At 35.7% G+C, this 26,172-nt stretch overlaps 1 long non-coding RNA gene across 1 annotated transcript in view; it reads left to right on the forward strand.

Moving 5' to 3' along the window:
* The window catches only part of LOC123460855, a 514,919-nt gene that overhangs the window by 387,501 nt on the left and 101,246 nt on the right, over positions 1 to 26,172 (forward strand). The window contains exon 7 of the long non-coding RNA XR_006637250.1: positions 21,422 to 21,475. This is a non-coding gene — a long non-coding RNA (uncharacterized LOC123460855). The remainder of the gene's footprint in view (positions 1 to 21,421; positions 21,476 to 26,172) is intronic.

The following is a 26,172-nucleotide window of genomic DNA, read 5'->3' on the forward strand; positions in this document are numbered from 1 at the left end:
GACAAGGAAACCATAGACCAGTTCAGTTTTCCTTGATTGTTTCTGTAGGGAGGTCAATGCCTTCAAGATAAAAATAACAATATTTCGAAAGTGTGGGGAGGGAGGGAATTACCATGGGATATTGTCTACAATTATGGTGGTTGTCAATAAAAAATTAAAATTAAAAAAGAAAACAAAAAGATCTGTGTGTATCTGTGTTTGTATGTACATGTATGTACATAATACATGCATACATACCTGACCAGTGTAAGATAAAAAGCAGAAACTTAATATATCTGTGTATTATGGTAGAGACTATTAAATAGTTTCTACATAGTTTGAGAAATACTCTTAAAGCCACTGTAGGACAAGTTCCCTATGGATTTTTACTAGTGATAAAGATATGGTTTAGCCTCAAATTATCTTTGTTACAAAAGTGTACATATTTATATGCAATTCATGCTTTTCATTTCTTCCAAACCTAAAAGAAATAGTTTTGTATTTTATACCTATAACATATAGAGAACAGTTTCTGAATAGTTTTGCACCATAGCAACTGCCATTTTACAAATCAGTAACTTCAACTCCATTAATTATTACCAGAAAGTAATCCCACATTTTCCTTTTTTTTTCAGAATTTCATTTGGTCAGTGATAATATTCAGCCTAAGTTTGATATAAAAGTGCCATTTTCATACAAAGAGAATCATGCCTTTGCAAAGCCACCTAAATCACAGAAGCATGCTCACCTCAGCAGTAGGCAAGCTGACACACAGCCCACAGGAGCACTTCTTTTGTTGGTGAGAACTCTTCAGAAGGCCAGTCATGCGTCATGAGCATGGGCACAGACATCCTACCTCTGTGGAGTTGTCTTTTTTTGCTGTAGTAGGAGAAACTAACTTGTGTTTAACTTTGGAACTTTGAGAAATGCCCTTAGAAATTTAAGTAAAGAAAAACATGGATCACCATAAATTTCAGAATCACAACTTGCTTTCGAAGTCCCTTAATGAACAGAAAGGGAGAGGGGTTGTGGTTTGGGAATCAGATTTGTTAGCATATTTAGAATGAGTTGAATGATATCTATGAAAACAGGCCATGAAATACTACTGTATTCTTCCTTCTTGTAACATTTTTATGTTTCTGTCCTCTTCCCTATCTCAAAAAATTTTCTAAAAATTCAAATCAACTTAGCCAGTTTTCTTACTGAGTTAACCTGCATTATATGATAAAATATGACTGTATTAACAGTTATTAAAGCTATAGACTGTGGGGCTGGAGTGATAGCTTAGTGGCTAAGGCACTTGTCTGAGAAGCTTAAGGATCCAGGTTCGATTCTCCTGTACCCACATATTTTTGCACCATAGCAACTGCCATTTTACAAATGAGTAACTTCAACTCTAGATGCACAAGGTGGCACATGCATCTGGAGTTCATTTGCAGTGGCTAGGGGCCCTGGTGAACTCATTCTCTTTCCCTCTCTCCCTCTCCTTCTCTCTCTTTTAAAAACATTTCTTTGGTTTATTTTTATTTATTTATTTGAGAGTCACAGACACACAGAAAGAGACAGACAGAGAGAGAGAGAGGGAGAGAAAATGGGTGCACCAGGGTGCCAGCCACTGCAAATGAATTCCAGACACGTGCACCCCCTTGTGCATCTGGCTAACATGGGTCCTGGGTAATCGAGCCTCAAACTGGGGTCCTTAGGCTTCACAGGCAAACACTTAACTGCTAAGCCATCTCTCCAGCCCTCCTTCTGTCTCTTAAATTGCCTTTTTCTCTCTCAAATGAGTACAATATTTTGAAACAATACACTAAATTATTTCATTATATTCAAGATTTGCTTTCTACAACCCCATGCTTGTCAAAATACATGAAACAGAGCCAGGCATAGTGACACATGCCTTTAATTCCAGCACTTGGGAGGCAGAGATAGCAGGATTGCTGCAAGTTTGAGGCAACCCTGAGACTATGCATAGTTAATTCCAGGTCAGCCTAAACTAAAGAGAGACCTTTCTTTGAAAAAAAAATGCATGAAACATTTTATTAAATATAAGCTTCATGATAACCATCAGGTACAAATGCACATTTTAGCTAAAATCCATATGTTTTTAGTCATCTTGAATTAATATAGATTAGAACAGAGAATATGCCATTCCCCCAGGAAAGAAAAAAATCCCTCCAATAATTACCCCAGAATCAGAATTTTCCATCAAAATACTAAGTTGTAATTACCATTTAAGTAAGTGGCAGTGGATTCTTATAGGATAATTACATGTTTTCCTTTGGCTTTTGTAAATTTGTAATTTGCCTTAAATCATGTTGTATGGAAGATTATTTAAATTTTGTATAAAATAAAATATTACACATTGCTACATTTTATTCATTAAGTTTAAAGTGGAGATTTTGCTTGAAAAGCTTTAAGTCTTACATGTTATTTGCAGTTTACAAAAACTGACTAGTGTGTGTACAGATCTTGATGAAATTTTGGTTTGCATTACAAGTTTCCCTTTAAATTAGATGGATAGTGGAGTTTGGCTAAAATCCAAGTTTCACAGACAAGCAAGTTCATGCAGTCTTTTTTCATCATGCATACAGGTCCATTATTCTTTGTAGGTTCAATTTGATCTTTGGAGAACTTTGGAGACATTATTGGCAAAAACAAAAGCATCCAACTATATTTAAAAGAATAAAAGTTCTATGCCACTCTATCTTTTAAGACCTTCCCTGTTCGAGTCCATAAATATTTTGACAATTCAGACCGAGGAGTACAAAATGAGGCAGACAAGAAAAGAGAGGAAGGCCTACTTTGAAAGAGGAGGGTCCTCAGTGGATGTGGGGAGAGGGGTTGGAAAGAGAGGACAAAATTGGGTAAAGTGATTGAACTCCGCCAAATTACATGTTTATTTATTCAAAATCACAGTAAAATGTTTAGAAGGCAAAATAGTATAAAATTGCAAAGACTCATTATTATATGGGTGAATATATAAATAAAAGTGGGTTTTGTTGGGCTGGAGAAATGAGTTTGTGGTTAAGGCACTTGCCTGCAAAACCTAAGGACCCAGGTTTGGTTCTCCAGGTCTCGTGAAGCCATATGCACAAGGTGGCACATGCACCTTGAGTTCATTTGCAGTAGCCACTTGTAGGTATACGCAGTAGATATAGATACATTGCTTGGGAAGAAAATTAATGCAGTTAGTCAACTCTCTCCAAAACTTTCTATATTTAAAGTCATGTTTGTAAAACAAGTTTAAACTTGATTCATTCAATTTTTTTTAAAGTTGAATATGTACTCAGAATATCTGGATAATACTTTTAGTTTTGCTAATGATTACTCTCTGTAGTATCTTAAAAAAAAAAGAGATCATTGGTTGATTTAAAATTGATGACATAGTAATGTAAGAATGTTTTAACTATGATTAAATACACACATATATTTTACTTTTCATAACATTTCATTTCAAAATGTAAGGAAACATACATTGTACCAAGAAATGTGAACTTTGTTGACTAGAAATAAATTTCAAAATTATTTTGAAAACGTAATCCAGGTACATAAGCTGCCTTCTCCACATAAATAATATAACTCACTTGAAGTCATGCAAATGATAATGACTTTACTTGTTTGGACACGTGATACCTGGGAATAGTTTTTTTTTATTTTTTTTTATTTATTTTTTTTTTTATTTGAGAGAAAGACAGATAGAGGGAGAGAGAGAATGGGCGCGCCAGGGCTTCCAACCTCTGCAAACGAACTCCAGATGCGTGCGCCCCCTTGTGTATCTGGCTAACGTGGGCCCTGGGGAACCAAGCCTTGAACCGGGGTCCTTAGGCTTCACAGGCAAGCGCTTAACCGCTAAGCCATCTCTCCAGCCCACCTGGGAATAGTTTTGCTTCTCTCTCCTTCGTATAAGCTCACATACCACCACACTGAAAAGATCTTTCTTTTAGTGGTTTTTTCTGTCCTTCTAGATTGTCAGAGTCTTATAATACATATCCCAGAACTAACACATGATGAATCCATACAACATATTTTGTTAATAAAAAAATTAGAAACCTTAAAAACATTTTACTTATTTATTAGAGAGAGGCAGGCAGAGAGATGGAATTAGCATTCCAGAGCTTCTAGCCACTGCAAACGAACTTCAGATGCATGTGCCACCTTGTGCTTCTGGTTGATGAGGGTACTGGAGAAATCAAACCTGGGTCTCTAGGTTTCTCAGGCAAATGCCTTAACTTCTAAGCCATCTCTTTAGCACAAGTATGCAATTTTTAATATTCAAATATCAAGGTATTAATTTTGAAATATGGCCTAATCGTTCTTTTTTGTTTACTTGTGGGCATGTTTGCGGGTGTCAGGTGTGGATGAACAGACCAGAGCATAGTTTTGGGTCTTGTTCCTCATTCATTTTCCATGTAGCTTTTTCTTTTTGTGGGCAGGGTGTTTATTTAGGAGGCAATCACATATAATAAGTTTGGCTACGGAAATGTGTTTAAATCCAGCTTCATGTGATCTAAAGGACCATCATCTTTGCAAAAAATGGACACCTGTACAGGGAATGAAATGTCATTCAAAACACAAAATATCTAGATCATTCTAGAGTTACACAAACACCTGGGAACACAGATGTATTTAATTTTCTTTACAAAACAATTTTTTCTTTTAAAAGTGGTGCATTGAGATAATTTTTTAAAATATCTGACAATTAGAATGGTCTCCAGTTTTAAAAAATGTGGTTTCCAGGGTATGAAAACTGAAGGAAAGCCAAGTATTCAGAGAGTATTTTATGTTATACAAATTAGTTCTACAGAAATATGATTCAACAAATGCTTGAGATAAGAATCTGCATATTTTCTAATTCTTTACATGTTTATTAATAAACTTACAAAAAATAACATTTAAACACTGAAAAATTAGGTGGAGAGATGGCTTAGAAAGCAAGGCATTTGCTTGTGAATCCAAAGGACCCAGGTTTGATTACCCAGGACCCATGTAAGCCATATGTACAAATGTTTAACATGGCACATTTGTCTAGAGTTTATTTGCAGTGACTAAAGGTCCTGGCATGCTGTATCATTATCTATCTATCTATCATCTACCTATCATCTATCTATCAATCACCTATCTCTCTCTTCATCTGTCATAATCTATTTATCTATTTATCCATCTATAATATATATATAAAATCTGCTTCTTCCTCTCTCAAACAAAAAAATTTATTTAAAAGAGCACTGAAAAAAATAAATAGGTTTGGATGTAGAGATCATAGCTTTCTGCTTACTTTAAGTGACAATTCTGGGTTGTTGGAATAACAATCAACATTCATAAACTCTTACTAACAACAGCAGTTAAAATCATACAGAAGTTAAAATCATAGACACTAGTTTATCAAATCCCCATTTCTTTTGTAAGACTAACCACAGTAAATCTTCAGGTCTTTTCATGTGCCATTTTTTTTTTTTTCTACATGATCTCTTATAGGCCTAGATTTCACATAATTAGGTGACATTGACTGGTCAGCTATCCTTAAGAATCTTCTTGCCTCTGCCTCCTCAGTGCCAGGATTTAAACCACACTTTGTTTATGTAGGGTCTGGGAATCAAGCTCAGATCCTCATTCATGCAAGACAAGCACTCTTCTGACCACCCTATCTCCCAAGGTCTTTTACTAATTTTTAATTGTGAGTATCCGGGTCCATCTGAAGCTATTATAGATTTTTTATTAAATTTTTTATTTATTTATTTGAGAGCGACAGACACAGAGAGAAAGACAGGTAGAGGGAGAGAGAGAGAATGGGCGCGCCAGGGCTTCCAGCCTCTGCAAACGAACTCCAGATGCATGCGCCCCCTTGTGCATCTGGCTAACATGGGACCTGGGGAACTGAGCCTCGAACCGGGGTCCTTAGGCTTCACAGGCAAGCGCTTAACCGCTAAGCCATCTCTCCAGCCCAGATTTTGTTTTAATATCTTTACCCAACCATTTCTTTATGTCTGCTCTCAATCATGAATCCCACTTTCTATTGTTATGGGTATCTGTATTAGTGACTTGTTGCTATGGTCAAACACTGGACAAAAGCAACTTAATAAAGATTTAATCTTGGCTCATGATTTGAGGGGCCAGTCCATCATAGTGGGGAATGTTTGGCAGCTGGTACTTGAGAGAACACTCAGAGCCATGAAGCAGAATGATGGATATTTGTACTCAGCTAGCTTTCTTATTTTCAGGTAGTCCAGGACCCCAGTCTATGGAATCATGCTACCTGCATTCAGGATGGAGCTTTTCAGCTCTATCAAACTAATCTAGAAAATACTTCATAGGCATGCCCATAGATTTCTTTCTATGAGGATTCTAAATCCTGTCAAATTAATAGCCAACATTAACCATCACAGTAACTGTGACTTGGCTGTCATAACTTGGAGGAAAAAAGAAAACACTTGGCCTCTTGTTAAAGAATTGTTTGACATGATTTTATCATCTCTTTTTTTTTAATTTTTATTTATTTATTTATTTATTTATTTGAGAGTGACAGACACAGAGAGAAAGACAGATAGAGGCAGAGAGAGAGAGAAATAGAGAGAGAGAGAGAGAATGGGCGCGCCAGGGCTTCCAGCCTCTGCAAACGAACTCCAGACGCCTGCACCCCCTTGTGCATTTGGCTAACATGGGACTTGGGAACCGAGCCTCTAACCGGGGTCCTTAGGCTTCACAGGCAAGCGCTTAACTGCTAAGCCATCTCTCCAGCCCGATTTTATCATTTCTTATGATCCTAAGCTTTATGAACACATAAGACATTTCTTGCATAGCAGTTTTCACACACAAACTACTATTATTTATTAAGTACCAAAGAATTGAAGGCTACCTTGCCACTATCTTAATAGTTTGATTATATTTTTTCTGGAGCACAGACTAACTTTATTGAGAAGTTGTATACAGCCTCATAGATAAGAGAATGTTAACATCCTAACAAATAAGAGCAAAGGAAACAAATAAAACTACAAATATAAACCAAAAATATATTGTATATACTATAACATAAAATATGAAAATTAAAATAGTGTCTTATTTAGGGATACATTATTAAGTTTGAAAAACAAGTTCCATAAGCATTGAATAAGATGTAAATTTGAGGGAACATACTATATTTTTAATGTGTAACAGTATCTTGCTCCATTTCAAGTCTAGAATACTCTGTTCATCCTAATAACAAATGAACACCAGGAGTGAAGATATATAGAAAACTCAGTCTACCTAGACAGCAAATATTGTGACATATTCTGTTTCATGTTAAAATGGATAATACTTTACACATATATACTATTGATACTGGGAATCAAATTGAACTCTTTCAAACTTATTTATATTCTAAAAATTATTTTGAGCCAATAGAATTAAATCCCACCTTTGAAATAATTTGTAAGCTACTTCATTCCAAAACCAAATTGTGGAATTTTTTGTTTTCTGGTAATATCCTGTAAAATATGGAACCCTGTAACATCTTTTTTTTTCTCATAGCTAAAGTACTACAAAAAATAAATAAAAGAACTGATTGAAATCAGTTCAGTTAATGTATAATTCACTTCCATTCTATGCTCTTAGTGACATGTCAGGGTGGACTACGGGACTGTTTAAGTAATGGTCTGGATTTTTAAAAGCTATAAGAATGAAATTTCCTTTGCCAACTCATATGTGAATGTCTTTGCTGAACAAAACTCAATGTTGCCATATATGCCACTGTTGTCACTAGAACTATATAAAGGACATGAGCAATGCATTGCTTCTGTAGCCTGAGAAGTGATTATAAATCTGGATCTCATGGGGTTTTCAGTTGATTTCCACAGAGAGATGAAGGAGACATAAAAATGGATGGAGTCAGACGGGGACCACCAGAATGGAGATAATCTGGAGGATATCCATTATGAATCTGGAATAAATTTATCATGGTTGACTACAGAAGGCAGTGCTATGAGAAATTTATGCATTTTTTTCTAGTTCTGTACTCTTCTATTCACTCACACCTATATAAAAAGGAAACCACCATCACCGTACAGGCGAAATGCATACAGACTGGGGCCATAGCATAGCATTAGCATACTCATAAGTTGAAGGGGAGGCTGAACATATTTTATCAGAAATCAAAATTATTGTCACATCATTCATTGGCATATAGACTCAAGAGCAAATTCAGGTCACATATGTCTTTTCAAACGTGTGGCATGGTATATACAGTTGAGAACAGAGAAAGAAAGCTTGGTGGAAATATAAGGAAATCCCTGTTGCTTATATGCATTTGAACACCTCAGTGGGGCTATAGAGTGGACTGCCTCTACCTTCTAGAGCTCATTAGTTGGATATTCTTTTCTTGTTGCTTTCTTAAATCTTCATATGTTGTGCCCAGACATTTTTTGAACATACGAATTTCATTATAGAGACATACCCCTGTCAAATAATCCAGTTACTAAAGGAGAATAAAGAACAGTTTGCTCAGTTCTGAAGGCCATGTCCGTGTCAGTAGTACAAACAACTCTCTGAATCCATGGGTTCCACAAGTACTAAATCAACCAACCATAAGCCAAAACTTTTATTAGGTAATATCACTTTGGCACTGGATCTGTGTAACCCTTTAACTTTAATCCATAAACAATACAGTGTAACAACCAGTTACATTGAAGTTTTGTTTTACTAGGTAATAAGTAATCCAAAAATGATTTAAAGTACAAGACAAGGTTCCGGTTATATCAAAACATTATACCATTTTTCATAAGACACGAGTTTGTTATCTGTGGGAAGGTCATGGAATGGGTTCTCTGTGTATAATGAGGCCTAACTGTTCCCTCCAAACCCCAGGATTGCTTTGTGCTTAGGTAAAAAACACCTTTCAACAATGCATGATGGGTAGTGCTGTGCTAGGAAAGATGCCTGTATTTGTGAGAACTTCGTGCTCACAAAAGTTTGGTTAGTGAGATTAATTTCAACACTCTCAACTGAAATAATGGTTTCAGACCAGGATTTGCTAAAGGTGATGTAACCAACAGATATGATGTACATTTCATAGCACATCTGGAAATCCCTTGCGGTGCTCTTCACTGAAAAAGAAACGTCTTTGATACTTAACAATTTTGTTAGTTAACTCTTACTAGCAGATTCTGTTCTGCAAAATGGAAGTTCTTACAGGCCCCATTCCCCTTGAAATCTGAGATTAGGTAATATGTAAGGCAGAACTCTTAATTGTCAATAAAGGTGCCAGATGCCCAAGATTATCATGCTCAATATGTGAACTTCACTGAGGACATGAACCAGGAGTCATTCATATACAGTTAACATAAGTGCTTTTATTAAAGTCAAAAAGACAGCCAACAGCTTTACTGCTCTGCTACATGTAAATTTTTGTTAGCAAGCATTGATTATACAAAGTGTTGAGTTCATTTTCTGTTATTTCATGCATACATGTAATGTGCTTTCATCATATCCAACTCTCCCCCATAATCCTGTCTTGCTCCCTCTCCCTCCTCCCCTGGTTCCCTTTCTCTTCCCAAATAGTCCACATTCTCTGTAACATTGTGACCTAAATTTCTTAATTTTAGATGAGATGAATTATATCTTCTAATTTGTAATATAGCACTAAAACTTATTCAATATGTCAGAGAAAGAGAATATGACATATATTTTGAATTTATTGGTTAGATTTCTTTTAATCCTAATCTTAATCTTCTCTACATAGTATCATAGGAATGACGACCTTTGAACTGAAAAGTTTCCAAACCAACCAAGTCCCCACCCAAATATGAGATCAATCACCTGAGAGCCAAATCTCTAGATCTAAAAATGTCCAGACACACAAAAAGACCAAAGGAGCCATTTAAAAGCTTGCTCAGTAAATACCCATATGTACAGAACTTTATGCTGTATAGTTTCTGTATTTTGGAAGAATAAAATGTGAAATTTATAATTCCACACTAATTACAAAGTAATACATGAAACCATAAACCACCTAAAACATAATGTCACCATATGTTTATGTTTAAAATTGCCACTATTGGGGGTATAAGTATGACTCAGCGATTAAGGTGCTGCTTTCCAAGACTAAGTACCAGAGTTTGATTCCCTGTACTCACTTAAAGCCAGATGCACAAGGTGATGCATGCATCTGGAGTTCATCTGTAGTGGCTGGAGGCCCTGGCATGCCCATTCTCTCTTTCTAATAAATACATAAAAATAAAATATTAAAAAATAAATATATATTCTCTTCTTCGTGAAATAACCTTCACCTTTTTAAAAACTATAAATGACCTTTGATGATACCTTTAGACATAATTTGTGGAGAATTCCTTAAAAAGCATAATTTTATAAATGCAATCTCAGTTCTAAATGGAATACTGTGATTTCTAAGTATACACAAGTGACTGAGGAACCCTGTCCCATCCAGGCCCTGTGTTCAAATTTCTCTTTGTGCTTGAAAGGATTTTATTTTATTTTTCAACTTAAATAGTTTTTAGTCTCCTCATTATGGTACCCAGTTACTTATTTTTGTGCTTCCCATGACATTTCTTTCCTTTTATCCACAACTGTAAAAGTGTCCCTAAAACCACAACATACCACACTGTCTTTTTTTCCCTTTGCTCTTTAAACCTTCTAGTCTAAATGAATCTGAACCTTTCAAAAAGTTTTTCTTCCATAATTCCCATTTAAAAATATTTCTGTTTATTTATTTATGAGAGACAGAAAAAAATGAAGCAGACACAATGGGAGAGAAAGAGAGAAAGACAGAGAGAGATGATGAGAGAGAGAAAAAAAAAGAGATAGTAAGTGAGTCTAACACACCCAGGGCTTCCAGCCATTACAAAAGAACTCCAGAATCATGTGCCCCTTTGAGCATTTGGCTTTCCATGGAAACTGGGGAATGAAACCCAGGCTATCATCAGGCTTTGCAATTAAGCTCCTTTGGATACTGAGTAATCTCTCCATTCCTGTAATTCATATGTGTGTGTGTGTGTGTGTGTGTGTGTGTGTGTGTGTGTGTGTATGTACTTCCTTATTCATTTGAGAGAGAGAGTGAGAGAGAGGAAGAGGCAGATGATAGAGAGAGAATGGGTGCAACAGGGCCTTCAGCTGCTGTAAACAAATTCTAGTTGCATTCCCCACCTTGTGCATCTGGCTTAAGTGGGTTCTGGAGAATCAAATCAGGGTATTTTGGCTTTGCAAGCAAGCACCATAACTGCTAAGCCATCTCTCCAGCCCCATAATTCACTTTTAATAATTGTCAAGACCTGCATATTCAAAGAGCCGCTGCAAAAGACAGCATTGTTCCTCTACAGAATGAGGGAGAAACTTACAAGAAATGGTGGCCTTGGGAAATAATTTCCAATGTTTTACTTTATTCCAAGTTCTCTATTCTACCAGGAAGACTTCTGTTTTGCTCATGAAAGACAGAATAAAGAGAAATACAGATGGGCAAGTATTATCATAATTTCTAAAGCAGTTAGACATTTTGTAATTGGAGGTGCTCAAGAAGGAAAGGGAAAGGAAGCAAAATTGAATCTTATGATAATAACAGATACCAACACTACAATTTTAGCTAGAACTCCACAAATGGACTTCTACCTCATGGGGCAAATGGATTGCCTGATTTGTATGGATGGCTCTTGCATTCAAAATGGCTTTCTATATTAATGTATGTTTAAAAATATAGCATAATACTGCAATTGGTGAAAAATATTGTTGTCATTAAAGAATATTGGATTGTACCTCTGCCATACACTTTCACATGCACATTTTTCTGATAGTTTTGTGCTGCAACTGCAGAGTTTGGGGAACTGGGATAAACACCCCAGTACATGGAATATGTGAGGAACTCGTTATTTAGCTTTTAAGAGAAAGTTGCTTTTTTTTTTTTTTATTGAGAGCATGGCTCCAGACTAGTATTCTCAACCACTCAAATCACTGCTTGTTGAATACTCCTCAAGATTTTCATTACAAATAAGTAGTGGGCACCTTTTGCCTTCAGAGTTGTTTTAATTTGACTTTCTCTTGGTAACAATTTAACCTAGCTCAAGTAGTGCAAGTACATCCAAATCACCAGGGAATCAGTTATTTTTTCCTATACTTTTACTTTCAAATCATCAAAGTGTTTATTTTGAGATAACTAGATTTACATAAAGTTGTAAGAAGTGAAACAGACAAATCATATGTTCTTTTTGTTTATTTTTAGTTGTTTCTGTGTGTATGTATGTTTAAGAGGAAGGGAGAGGACTGGAGAGATGGCTTAGCAGTTGAGCGCTTGCCTGTGAAGCCTAAGGACCCCAGTTTGAGGCTTGAATCCCCAGGACCCAAATAAGACAGATGTACAAGGGGATGCATGCATCTGGAGTTCGTTTGCAGTGGGTGGAGGCCCTGGCGCTCCCATTCTCTCTCTCTCTCTGACTCTTTCTCTCTGTATGTCACTCTCAAATAAATAATTAAAAATAAACAAAAAAAGAGGAAGGGAAAGAGAGAGAATGAGAGGTGTGTTAGGGCCTCTTGCCACTGTAAGTGAATGGCAGACATTGTACATCAGGTTTATGTGTCTAGGGAAGTCAGGCCTTCAGGCTTTGCAAACAAGAACCTTGAATTATTCAATCATCTTTTCAGCTCCTACCATGTGATCTGTATCCAGTTTTCCTCAGTAGTGACATCTGGAAAAATAATACCACAATGGTACAAGTAAAATGATAGCAGGATTATGGTCAAAATCCCAAACATTTACAACACCAGAAGGATTTCTCTGTAGCATTTTTATAGTCACATCTACTTTCCTCCCACTCCCATCTTTTCCTCAAACTGTTAAAAATATTTACTTGTTTTCTTCTTATTGAGGTCTGTATAAATGGAAACATACAGAACACTTTCAAGTATTAGTTACTTTTATTAAACATACTCTCCATAAAACCACCCAGACTGTTTAGTGTAGCAATATTTTGCCCCTGATTTCATTGCTGAGTAATATTTTATTATGTTGGTAGACCAAAGTTTTTCATTGCTATTTTATTCCTCATATTTTTATTTTTATTGAATGCTTTCATATGTGGACAGCCTGCAAATTGGTCATGTTATTTTCTTGTCTCCTCTGCCCTGCCCCCACTCCACCGAGGGTCCTCCAGAGTATCATTTTCAGGTAATCTCGATCTGTCATGGATATACAGTCAGACCTTGTGGCCGGCACAATGCCTTACAGCCCACCTTCCCACCTACGGCTCTTACATTCTTTCTGTCCCCTCTTCCCCAGTGCCCCCTGAGCCTTGTGGAGGATGTGTGTGTTAGAAGTCGTCTTTCATGTTGAGCTCTAAGCAGCCTATTTTTAACTTTGATGTGTTTTGATTCTCCTCACTTTCTTCCATTGTCTCCCTGGATAAGGCTCTGTAGCTACTGGTGACAGCAGCATTCATAATTAGTCCACCACTTCCTCTACAATGTTTCCTTGGCTTAGATGGGTGTGCAAGAGAGATACTTATCTTGAGCGAGACCCTTAGCTTCATCCTTTTGTCATTCTTATGGGTTTTGGGTCCCCCTGTTATTTGCCACCTGTAAAAAGCAGATTCTCTAAGCAAGAGTGAGAGCAGCATCCATCAAATGGAATAAATATGTACATTTAGGAGTCTGTTTGATGGGCATTAAGTTCTCCTTTTAGCTATAGAATGCTGGAAGCTTCCATCTAGAGTCTGTGACCTTTGCAACCGTAGGCTTCTCTCTTGGTTCTCAGTACCAGGCATGGATTTCATCCCACTGAGTAGAGCTCACACCCAGTCAGAGAGTAGTTGATTGCCCCGGTAACCTCTGTGCTGCTGTTATGCCCATGGGAAAACCTTGTCTGGATGGCTGATTTTGTAGCTTGCAGATTCCACTGTTAATACACATTGTTGGTGACTTGTAGCTCACATTGTACTTTCCAGCACTGTGAAGGCAAGCCAGCAGAGATGTGGCTTCCCAATCAGTTCAAGTGTGATGTCCCAATGTCTTGTGGTCACATCCTATACTGTCTTCAACAATAGAATCTTACTGTTTAGCTCTGGTGAGTAAGCAAAAGCTTTGGAATTGGCCATTATTGTTTTGGGTGCCTTGTAGACCTCCTTGACCAACAGCTCACTGTGATGGATGAGCCATTTATGGCACTGGGACTTACCACCAATAGTCTACAGTGATTACTTTCTTTATCTCAAATTATTTTTGTGTCAACTGATATTTTATGATTTTTTCCTTTAGCCTGTTTGTATGGTGGACAGTACTCACTTATTTGTGACTTGTGGAATCAACTTTTCCTGTTCACTACATATTCTTTTTGTATTTTAGTGACTTGTTCTTGGCAATATCTCCTTAAGGATTTTCTTCGTTTTTATTTTATGGGATGAAGTGATAGCTTAGCATTTAAGGTGTTTGCCTTGGAAGTCCCAGGTTTGATTCCCCTGTACCACTTCAGCCAGATGCACAGGTGGTATGTTTGTATGGAGTTTGCTTTACAGTGGCTGTAGGCCCCAGCATGCCCATTTTCTCTCTTTCTCTCTTTCCCTGTCCCCCTCTCTCAAATAAATTACTAAAATATTTAAAAAATAAAATAAGATTGTGATTATATTTTTGAGACTTCTTTTAAATGAATATTGATTTTGTTGTTGTTGTTTTCATTTATGAGTACCTTTGTGTCTGTGTGGGTGGTGTGGTGTATGCACATATACAAGCCTTATGATGTTTCATGTGATCACCTGTGGTTGTGGGTGCTAATATCCACCTGTGGTTGCTGGACAAAATCAATATGTGTCCAACTCCTTCACTCTTTCATCTATTCTTATTTGAGCCCCAGTCTCTCACTGACACAGAAGCCTGCCTTTTTGTGCAAACAGGGCAATCGTCTGGTCAATAATTCCCTTTCAACAGGTGGACATGGCCAATGAATTGTTGTTCCATCTTTCCAGCCATAGTTATTGTTAGAAATTTCCCTCTCACCACTGCTACAGCAGCTCCATTTCCTTTCTTCCCAATGTGTTGGATTTCTGTTTGTTTTATTTAAAATTTCCTTTGAGATTCATGGGTTTAGATATTTATTATTGTTTCCACAAGTTTGGAGATTTTCCTAGTACCCTTAAGATTGTTGACGTCTAGTTTGATGATACTGTACATACACATTATATGTTAGTACTCAGAACACACTCTATGAGCTGGGCATGATGGAATGCTGTTGTAACCCAGAACTTGGAGGATTAGGCCAAGATGATGACTTTGGGGCCAGACGAGACTACGTAGCAAGATGCTGTATAAATAAATAATAAAACATAAATATAATGAAATAATTAAAGTACTTTATCATGCTATTTCTACTTCTTGAGATTGCCTTTTCTTGGGCCACTCTTGAAATACATTATAGGTCCTTAAAAACAATGTGCCCTGTGCTATTGTTTGGTATCCAGTTTTATTTATGTCAATTATCAAGTCTTTCTAACGTTTTGGTTATTTGTTCTGTCAAGTGCTGAAAGGTTTATTGAAGTTCTCACTTTAAGTGAGAAATAATATATAAATATTTTTTTACTTCCTAGACACCAGCTTTTATTCAACATATTTTTGTGATTGTTGTACTCTTCCTTTTATCCTTGTATTATGTCTCAATCTGTGGAATTACCTTTTGTTGAACTCTATTTTACTTGATATTAATCAAGCCTTTGTGATTGTTTAACAGTGTGTATGTATGTACGTTTGCAGGTGTGAGGGCGTCCGCAATGCACACACATGCATACCTGTGCCTGTGGAGGCCAAAGCACATTAAGTGTTGTTTCTCAGGTACATTTTTGCCTCTATTTGAAAGTCTCTCGTTGACCCTGAACCTCACCACATACACTAAACTGGCTACACATGAGGTGCCATGGATCTACCTGTCTATACCTCCCAGCACAGTGAGGCACTACCACATAGCAATTTTATAGGTTCTAGGGGTCAAATTTTGGTCCTCATGCTTGAAAGATAAGCAGTTTGTTTGACCTAGCTATCCCCTAGCTCTAGGCTACACTTGTTTTGTGTTCATTTACTCTGCAAATCTCTGCTATTTCATTGGTTGCCGCATGACTATTGAATGGAGATAGAAGTCCAGTCTCCCTGTATTAGTAATACTTCATAGAAAAGGGGGAAATTTACTACTCCACACCTCCAATCCCAAAAGCAATGACCATCTCACTTGGAGATATATATATATATATATATATATATATATATATATATATATATATATATATATATATACTTTACTCTCATTTATTCTTTTCTGCCACTGATCGCCCTTTTCCCTTTGTGGATTTGCTTTAGAGTATTGCTAAGTGTGTTGAGGAAAGGGCAGAATGGTATCTAGCTTCTGCTTGGTGACATCTAGATTTCCCATTTGGTGTTTGCAAGTTTGGGTTACCATGGGATCACAGTTCTTTCTGTGGAAGGATGCCCTAGCACACCCATTCTCTCTTCTCTCTTTCTCTAGTAAATAACTTGAAATAAATAGCAGTCTCAACACATTTTTTCCATGTTGATTTTCCTGCTGTCTTGGTTAAAGTGATCAAGATTTTGTTGTAGGGTTTTTTTTTTTTTTGGTATTTGTCCTCACTATTTTGAAATTCCGTTTTGTGGGTATCTTATACTCAAAACATTGGATACAAAGGGTGAAAAACAAAACTTGAATGGATTCAGTGCTAAGGCATTTCTTAGGTCCTGCAGCCTCTAGCCTACTAATCATCTTCTTTTCATCTGTCTGAGCCTCTTGTTTGTTTTATATACAGTCTCCATGGATATTATATGTGCACAGTAATGGATTATAAAAAAAAAACCACATTTTTTTTTTCATAAAAGCACTTCCATTTTCTACTTTTTTCCCATTTGTTTCAGGATGTTTCTTTCCAATAAATATTCTTTTAGGACTTGCTTTCCTCTTTAGAAAGAAAGTACTTACTCAATGACTGAGTGGTGCCCCATGGGAGTCCTATCCATTTGGCTCGTTGCTATTCCCCTGTTTCTATTACAAAATGCACTGAATACCACTACTTCATATGCCCTGCATGACTGAAAAGGTACTCAAATTTAAATTTTCCATTTTACAAGTGTGTCACTGACTCTCTTTGTGCTGCATCTGAGCATGGAGCATAAGTATTTTATAAGGTTGATTCTCAACAAACTACTCTGTAAGTATGTGATTAGGGTACTAGTGAAAATTTTGTCTAGACCTTTTCATTCTAGGAAAAAAAGCTATTATGAATTTCAGTATATTTGTTTAAAGTTATGTTTTTTGAAACTTACTGTTAGAATGACAAATGGGCAAAATGATGTAATGTTTCCCCTGTGTGCACATGTGTCTACCCACCTTGGTTGCTCCTAAAATGACCTCATGGCCATGGCACTGTCCTTATAAACTGTTTTAGGATATGTCCTGCATCTCTGAATTGGTTTGTTCAATTTATTAGGTAACTCATGGTTTGATTGTAACTTAAGACACCTTTGCCATGTCTTGTATAGTGCATGTGTATATCAAAAACCTATCATTTGTTAATATATGTACTAGAATATAAGGAGTTTCTTGCTATATAATTATGATATAATTAGATGTAAGCACTACACACATTTCAGTGGAGTATGTGAATAGAAGATCTTTTTAGTACTACTTCAGATCTCCAGCTTAAACACTAACAATGCTTCCTTTCCTTCTTGGCTTTAGATTCTGCTTCAGGAAATCATGAAAGATTTAATTCACTCCACTTTTGTTAGAAAGTATGGAAATGTTTGTACATGGGAACTTTCTTCGCATGCTAGAATGGAAATTCATTGGGGAGGGAGAACCATTTCATTTTATTGCCTGGGAGCTGTTTTTACACTCCCTGCAACTTTGAAAGGCATCTTTCATGCCACACAGGCAAACTGTAGCCAGTGAGAGAAGCAAAAAGAATACTTCTCACATGTAGCAATCCCAGCAAACTTGCCTAGCAGCAGAGCTAGGTGCCAATGGAGGAGGATCTCAGGACTCACTCTGGTGCTGGGGTTCGTGGGGTGGAGGAGAAAACTGGTTCTCTCTGGGGACCACTTTGTTGGAGATTGCTAGAATAATGCATGTCCACTGTTGCTAGTGGATAATGTGGCTATGCAGGACAAAATCCATGCCAGATAAAAATCGGAAAGTAATAAGAAGCAAAAAAGAAACTCAGATTTTTTTTTTTTTTTTTAAGTCTCAAAGCCAGAGGCTAAAACAAATGTTTCGCGTGTGTTGTATTCACATGTAAGGAAAACAGAAGGGGAAAGCTTTAATGCAGAAAACTTGCAGAGCATTCGATGTTTTCATTTGAAAATCTCTTGGGTGTGTTGAGAAATAAAGTTGCCGAATAGGCATGTTCAGACCTTTATTTGCTACTTGGGGTAGGAAAGAGTCGCCCCCTCCTCTCCTAACTCCAAGAAGCCAGGGGTTTCTGTGCAAATGAAACAGGCGGTGCAAGGAATCAGCCTCACTTTGGACGCGTCTTCACATTCCAAGTCATCATTGCATCAGGCAGCACAATTCCATCTCTGGTTGATGGGCAGAAAAAGTGGGCAGCTTGCCAGGTAGAGGTTTCCATGACTCCCAGCCCCCAAAGGTGATGCGTTTTTTTTTTTTTTTTTTTTTTTTTTTTTTTTTTCCAGCTAATTCAATGAAGAGTGGGCTGAACTTTGGGTCTAAACGAGACAATAGCTGCCTTCGCAGTATCAGCAGAATGGTTGATGGGAATGCACTCTACATTTGGCAGAGGATCATGTGACCTTAGGACAGAGATTTTGTGATGGTGCCAACGGAGACTTGGGAAGCAGCAGCGCTCCTGACTTTTTTTTTTTTTTTTTTTCCTTTTTCTATCGTGGCTCAGAAAATGGTGGATCTTAATACTTGACTTCAGCCAGACTCAGCAAGCAACTAAGCTTTGAAGCACAACTTCGCCTTTATTCTGGGGTTTTTGGCAGGCCACCAGGAGGCTGTCCCCTTCACGCCTGATAAATTCTGCTGCTTATCTCTACAGAGAGGGGGGGGGAGGAAAATAATAACAGAATGAATATTGAGGCATAAGTGAATCTTAAAACTGTTTTTTTGTTTTGTTTTTTTTTTTTGCTTTTTTGACTGCTGATTTTTTTTTTTTTTTAATTAATACCCATTTTGTTTGCTGGAGAATCCAAGTCGTTGGGTTATTTATTTATTTGTTGATTGTTTGTTTGTTTTATAATGAGCATGCATTTGAACTGGCCGGACAAGGCGACAACAGCAGTGCGCATGAGATCATTAGAAGCCGCGTAGCAAAACTGGCAGCGAGCCTTTCCACCCCTTTGGTTCAGGAGACAAACATGTGCAATTCTCATTTCTAAAGTCAGCCCAACCTGGAGGGATTCCTGGCCTCTCCCACCTTCCACCATCCTGCCGGCCGTGGAGGCGAGGATGGGTGCAGCTTCCGCACAGTGCTGTGTGCCTGGGATACAGAAAGGGAAGAGGAGGAAGATGAGCACCCCGGTCCTTTGCTGAGATGTAACAGGAGCAAAGAAGAAGAAGAAAACAATGTAAAGCAAGTTGAATTAGTCCTACTACTTGCAAGAGTTCTGAAAAATAAGAATAATTTGATGCTCCTGATCAAAAACAAAAACAAACAAAATTGCTAACCAAAACAAACCAAAAAAGAAAAAAAAAAAAAAAGCCAGCAATTATTGGCTTGTATAACTCCAGAGACATCCGGCTTTGTAATGCAGATTTTTAAGGCAAAATAACCACATGAAACATCCTTATTTTTTATTATTATTTCAAAAATCTGGCTAAATACCCACACATTGCACTTGGTGAAACTGCACCTTTCTTATCAGGTATAACTTTTTCTGTTGTTTCTTTTTAAACCTATTATATAAGACAGGATCCTTGAACTTTCAGTTTACTCTTATTAACTCATCACCAACTTTAAATTTCTTTCTTTGGCTCTCTTGCCCTAAACTTGATGAATATAGATACTAAAGTAAACATAGAAAAGTAGCCATAGAAATAATTTTTATTCTATTTCTGTAACTCACAGTTTTAGAAGAGTGTTATATGAGTCCAGCATCAGGTTTTACTAAGGAAAGTGCTAAGAACTCAGCGGCAAAAGCTAAAATCTTTCATGTGATTCATAATTTGAAATGTGAAAGAAGAAACTTTTTGAACTTCTGAAAAAAGGTCATACTTGAATAGGCATTGAGCTCATGATAAATAAAATTAATTTGTGGGAAGTTATTTAAATGAATTTTATTGGAAAAGAAATAGGAATGAAAAGATCATGTTTCTCAGTAGGAAATAATGTGTTCTTTAATAATTCTTTGAAAAATGCATGTAAATGGAAAAATTCATCCTAGAGCATTTGCAAAGTGCTGGAAATATCAGTTAAGTCTTATAGTGGAAAAAGTACATACAAACTTACTTTAAGTACAAAGCTATGTGTTGGCTCAACAGATAAATGCATTGCATTCTAATTATTTTGTCTGTTTGCAGAAGCAAATTGCTAAGTTAAGTATTCTGTACCAAAATGCAGTTTTGCCTGGTTCAGTATGAAAGGATGAACTATTGTTTCCATTTATTTTAATTTTGCTATAAAATGTTTCTAAACATGTAGAAAAACAACTTAAGTGGAAATGCTTCAAAATATAGAGTATAAATAATTGAAGATTATTTTCATATTAAGGATTGATACAATAATATCTTCCATAAAAGTAAACTTTAGATAAACTGTCAGGCTTTTAAAAAGACATTGTAGTATATTGAAAACATGGGTCAACAAAGAGAAGTATTGCACAGCTGACTAATTCTGTCTTCTTTTCTACTATTCTTCAAATAATTATGTTGATTTATACAAAAGTTATCTGAGTAACATTTAAATAAGCTGATTTACCAAGTTTATTAGTTATTGTTCACTAGATATTTACAAAAAAGTTCTCATTCCTGTATTCTGCTTCAGCAAATGGAAAACTGACCTTTGAAAGACTTAATATTTCTAAACCTGTTTTCAGGTTTCAAGATCTTTTAGTTAAAAAACATTATTTTCCATGTTATATTTTTACAAGCCATTCATCTCTGCACTCTTCATTATCAGATAAGCCTCAAGCCAAATGCGAATCTCTCCTCAGCTCCACCACTTCATTGTGAAAAATCAAGTCGCTCTTTGAAGCCATCTCCTTTCACTTTCAAAATTGCTACTGTGAAAACAACACCAACCTAAATGACCATATAATGCACACTATGAAACCTTGCTATGTGTCCTATAAGTAGCCTGGGATGGGCCCCTAAGTGTCTTCCAAGCCTTAAAACAAATACTTTGAAAGGTTTAGCCCATTTTAATATTGTGTTTCCGTCTCTACTTTCATCCCCACCATTCACTCATATGTTCCTCCTAGATGACAGCTGTCTAATATTTTCCATTTATGGTTGTTTTAGGAAAAGATGAATATGAGAAGTGAAGAAAATGAACACAGGAGAAAATCATCCCAGGTAAAATTGAAAAGCGAAAGTATAACCTGTATGTAGTATTTTGACGGGGAATAATTTTGACTGTTTAGTTGTAAGATTTCTTTACATATTCATAATGAACTTAGCTGTAAAAAATTTTATTGAGGGTTTTCACTGGAGAATTAACAATATAATCTGTTTGGTTTTCTGATCAGTATACAGTGTGTATCACTTTGAGTAAATATTATCTATTCATATAGCATAGGTCAATATGGTTGAATATAAGGTATTTAAGGAAAAGAAAAATACTGTGCTTCAATTCATTGTATCATAAAAAAGCAAATGAAATCTGGAGGAAATTATTAAATTCTTGCTTTTCAAAGATTATCTTTTTCAAATAATGTGATAAGACAATAAAGCCAAACCGTCCATTTTGATGGTGATAAAAACTGATACCAGTGTCTCCTTGTCTTTCACATCTAAATGTGTAAGTATATGTTGAAATACTTGCACTATAATTGGACTGCTGATTATTTACTATGGCTTTAATAAGTATGGGGCTAATTGAAAATAAATACTTGTGAAAATTATGGGACCAAATCATCTGTATAAATTCTATGATAGACATTCTATTTTATTTCGATACATGCAAAGTCATAAAGTAATTACTATGTAATATTTTTCACAATGAAGCTATAATTAAGAAAAAGTGAATGATTTCAGATATGACTGGAATGATTAACTATCCAATTTATAATTTAGCTACAGTAGAGCTTAGAATCCTAAGAGGTATATGTGACTGTCCTTGCCTACTCATCTGTATGTTCACTGTGCTCTCATCATATAAAAAATGAATAGTAATTTACTTCTGCCCAACTTGTTGTCCACAAGAAAGTGGTATGTAGACCCATATCAGCTTTGGAACACAAATTTAAATAGATTTTGTTAAAGAGAAGATAGTCTCTTGGATGCAATGTACCTGAAGTATCAGCTTTTTTTTTTTTTAAATAGCAGTAATGATGCTGTTATTGTGTCATTTATTTTAGTTTTCTGATGCCAATTTATGTACACAGGATTAGTTTAATTCCAATCATTGAAACATATCTATACATTACGATTTGTAACGTCTATGTTCTTTACCTATTCCATGGGATCTCAGTGGTTTTATTTGAAAACTATAATGTTACCAATAGGAAGTCATGTTATATAAGGATTAAAACAAGTTTTCTAACTCACAATTAACTTAATTTGATTTTAATTATAGGCTCATAAGAATGCATTCATGCCTCAAATTTAGATAATCCACATATGCATATATGAATTCACTTTTAACTCCTTTTAATTAGAACAGATTAATTCTACTATATTTCCTATTAAAAACAATCCATGAAAAATATTTGAATTTGCTATTTTTAATCATCATGTTTATAGGCCTATATTTAGGTTAGTATACTTATGAAGGCCCTTGGCTGGGAATATGCATTCTTAGTGTTCAACATTTAACACATTTACCTTAAAATATCCATATTATTTTGATCCCCCAAATGCAAAGATGTTGACAACAAATGAAATATCAATAGGGCATCCATATAAGACGTTGCCCATTGGCATAAACCCGTAGATCCGATCTTGTGGTGAAGTGGACCGCACAAGCTCGTTTCTATGGGTCTGTGTCAGTGTGGTCATCTGACAAAACAACATTACACAATGCTGTCAAATAATATTTCGTAAACTCCTTTTAAATTTCAATTTAATATAGACTCTTGAAATGATGGTACATTCTCCTGTTTTATGCAAATATTAATTGTCATCTGTCTTAAAAGCATACCTTAATTGTTGATCTCTTAGAAATTATTATATCCCTGCCATTCAACTTGGATTCCAAGTACAATGAACTACTTTAAAAAGTTAGACCCTATTTTCATTTTATTTTTTCTACTTTTATTTTCTTAATTGAGAATTTCCATGCTTGAACATAATGTTATTTAGTCATAATTCTCCCAAAATATTCTGTCCCCCTTTTCACTCCTCCCTTTCACTGAACTTTCCGTATTGGCTCTTTTCTATTTAGATTTTTTAGATAAGTTTTAGTTTTAGGGGTTTATGTTTTAACCTACCTCCATCATCCAAGTCAAAATATTATGGGGGTAATGAGAGCCAGCATGGGGTCAGGAAGTATGGAATATGAAATCTGAAGACAGTGTTCCAAAGTATCCCTCCCTATCCTCTAGCCATTACATTCGTTCTTTTTGACCCCTTTGCACCTTAACAAGGTATGAATAGGTCATGTTGAGAAAAGTCAGTGTCCTTTAAATTAGGCTGTGTACTTGACACACTTCTACCAGAAAAATCAAAGACTGTAACTGACATAAACATTGCAGTTGATCCTGTTTCTCCTTAAAAAAAAAAATAAGGCTGAATGCTTCTAACTTTTAATATCATTCACTGACTAGAACTGTAGCAAGAAGGATATAAGAAGATATTTCCTGTAACCTTTATTAAAAGCTCAAAAGATTAGGTTAGTACTGTAAGACACATTTGATGCTGTTTGGTAAAATGCTAGAATATTCTATCTATAATCTGCCAAGCCCTCAGGTATCTGTTCGCCATGCTTGGAGGAGCTCACTGAAGATAGAGTTTGAAGCAACAATGGAAGCTGTGTGCATCCGGGTTGAGGTAGTAGGTTGTATGGTTTAGAGTTACACCCTGGGAGTTAACTGTACAACCTTCTAGCTTTCCTTGGAGCACACTTGAGCCATCGAGGAACTCTTCAACACTTTAATCTGACTGAGACAATTTCTGTGCAAGAAAGTTATGTGTCATGAGTGTTTCAGACATTATTACATTACACTTAAATGATCATTTTAGACCTAATTTTTTAGAGCATACCACTTACATCTACTAATGAACATTGACAAAATAATATTTCTAATGGTTATTCAGTGTTAACCATTTTAAAAACTGGTGAGTAGTAAATAAAATTGCATTAATACTGAAGCCTTGTTTTTTTTTTTTCATTTATAGATTCATAAAATTTGGCATCTAATTTTCAAACTGATCATTATTTTATTTTATTGGCTACATAATACAGAAAGATAATATCTGCTATTTTAATACCTCATAACATTATCTGAATTTTTCTTATGACACATCACTTTCCACCTCATATTTTACTATTTATGTCCTTGTTTATTTTTTCCATATTAGACTGTAAGCCCCTTGAGGGCAAAGACCATGCCGTATTTCTCATTGTATTTTCCACAATGCCTTACTCACCTCAAGCAGTAAATATTTATAGAATAAATAAATATTTATGGAATGAATGGATATAGTGTAAGACCTCACTTGGTAAAGTTTGTAAATTTGAATTTTGTTTACTGATCCTAAACTTGCATATCTTTAATACCTAGCATACCTTCAGTTAGTAATGCATGTGGCCTGATTTTTAACTATGTGGAGAGTTTTGATTAATCCTAGATATGTAACTTAAAATTCAGTCATTCCATTTCTCTGGGATTAGAAAAATGGAACAAATTTATTCTTACCAAGAAGTACATCATAGTTTACAATTTAAGCTTAAGTTCTATTGAATTTTTAAATATCTTAATTTCCAGATAAATCATTTTCTTTTACATCAATTACTAGTTATAGTTTATATCTCATTTACTAATTTTTTAAATAAATTTATAAATTTTATGTATTTCTCATATACTCTACCTTTGTTTATGCACAGCTGAATTTTTTTGTGTGCTGAATGTGCCAGAATTATATCATAAAATTAATAATAAAAATAAATAAGTATATGCCATGTAATTTGGGCATATTTATTTATTTATTTATTTATTTATTTATTTATTTATTTATTTGAGAGAGAAAAACACAGGAGAGAGAAGAAGGAGAGAGAATGGACACATTAGGGTTTCCAGCCACTTCAAACAAGCTCTTGATGCTTGTGCCACCTTGAGCATCTTGCTTATGTGAGTACTGGGGAATCAAACCTGGTTCTGTAAGCTTTGCAGGCAAATGACTTAACCACTAAGCAATCTCTCAAGCCTCAATTTGGACACATTTTTGTTTAAAGAAAAGGAATTGTACAATAGTCTTTAAGTCTTTTAAACTTTAGTGAGGTTTTAGAAACATCTAATGTGTTGTGAATTTGAGTGATTATTTAGTTGTGTGATTTAGCCAGTGGTTTTAATTGTACAGGGATAATTTTCCAGGTACAGGGTTAAATAGTTTGACATTAGAAGTTAATTCATAACTACCCATATGAATGAATCATAATATACATAAGAAGAGAAGATATATAAGCCTTAATTAATTCTTGGCTGTATGGTCATGAAATTTTATGAATATTTGCACATCCACAATATCTCATTAACTAAAACTTGACAATACTGAGAACAGACTCCTATGATCCACAGAACATAGGGGTCTTAGAAAGTTGTATATGAATCATTTAGAAAAAACAATATATTTAAAAAATATTTTATTTATCTTATTATTCTGATAGAGAGAAAGTGGGATGGAGAGAGAGAGATTGGGCATGCCAGACCCTCCAGCTGCTGCAAATAAACTCCAAAAGCATGTGCCACCTTGTACATCTGGCTTATGTGGGCTCTAGGGAATCAAACCAGGGTCCTTAGGGTTCTCAGGCAAGTGGTTTAACCACTAAGCCATTTCTCCAGCCCTAAAATGAAGCAGCATTTTTAAAGATAGCATTTTACTAAACAAAGTCT

This window comes from Jaculus jaculus, chromosome 5, assembly GCF_020740685.1.
Source record: "Jaculus jaculus isolate mJacJac1 chromosome 5, mJacJac1.mat.Y.cur, whole genome shotgun sequence".
Taxonomy (NCBI): domain Eukaryota; kingdom Metazoa; phylum Chordata; class Mammalia; order Rodentia; family Dipodidae; genus Jaculus; species Jaculus jaculus.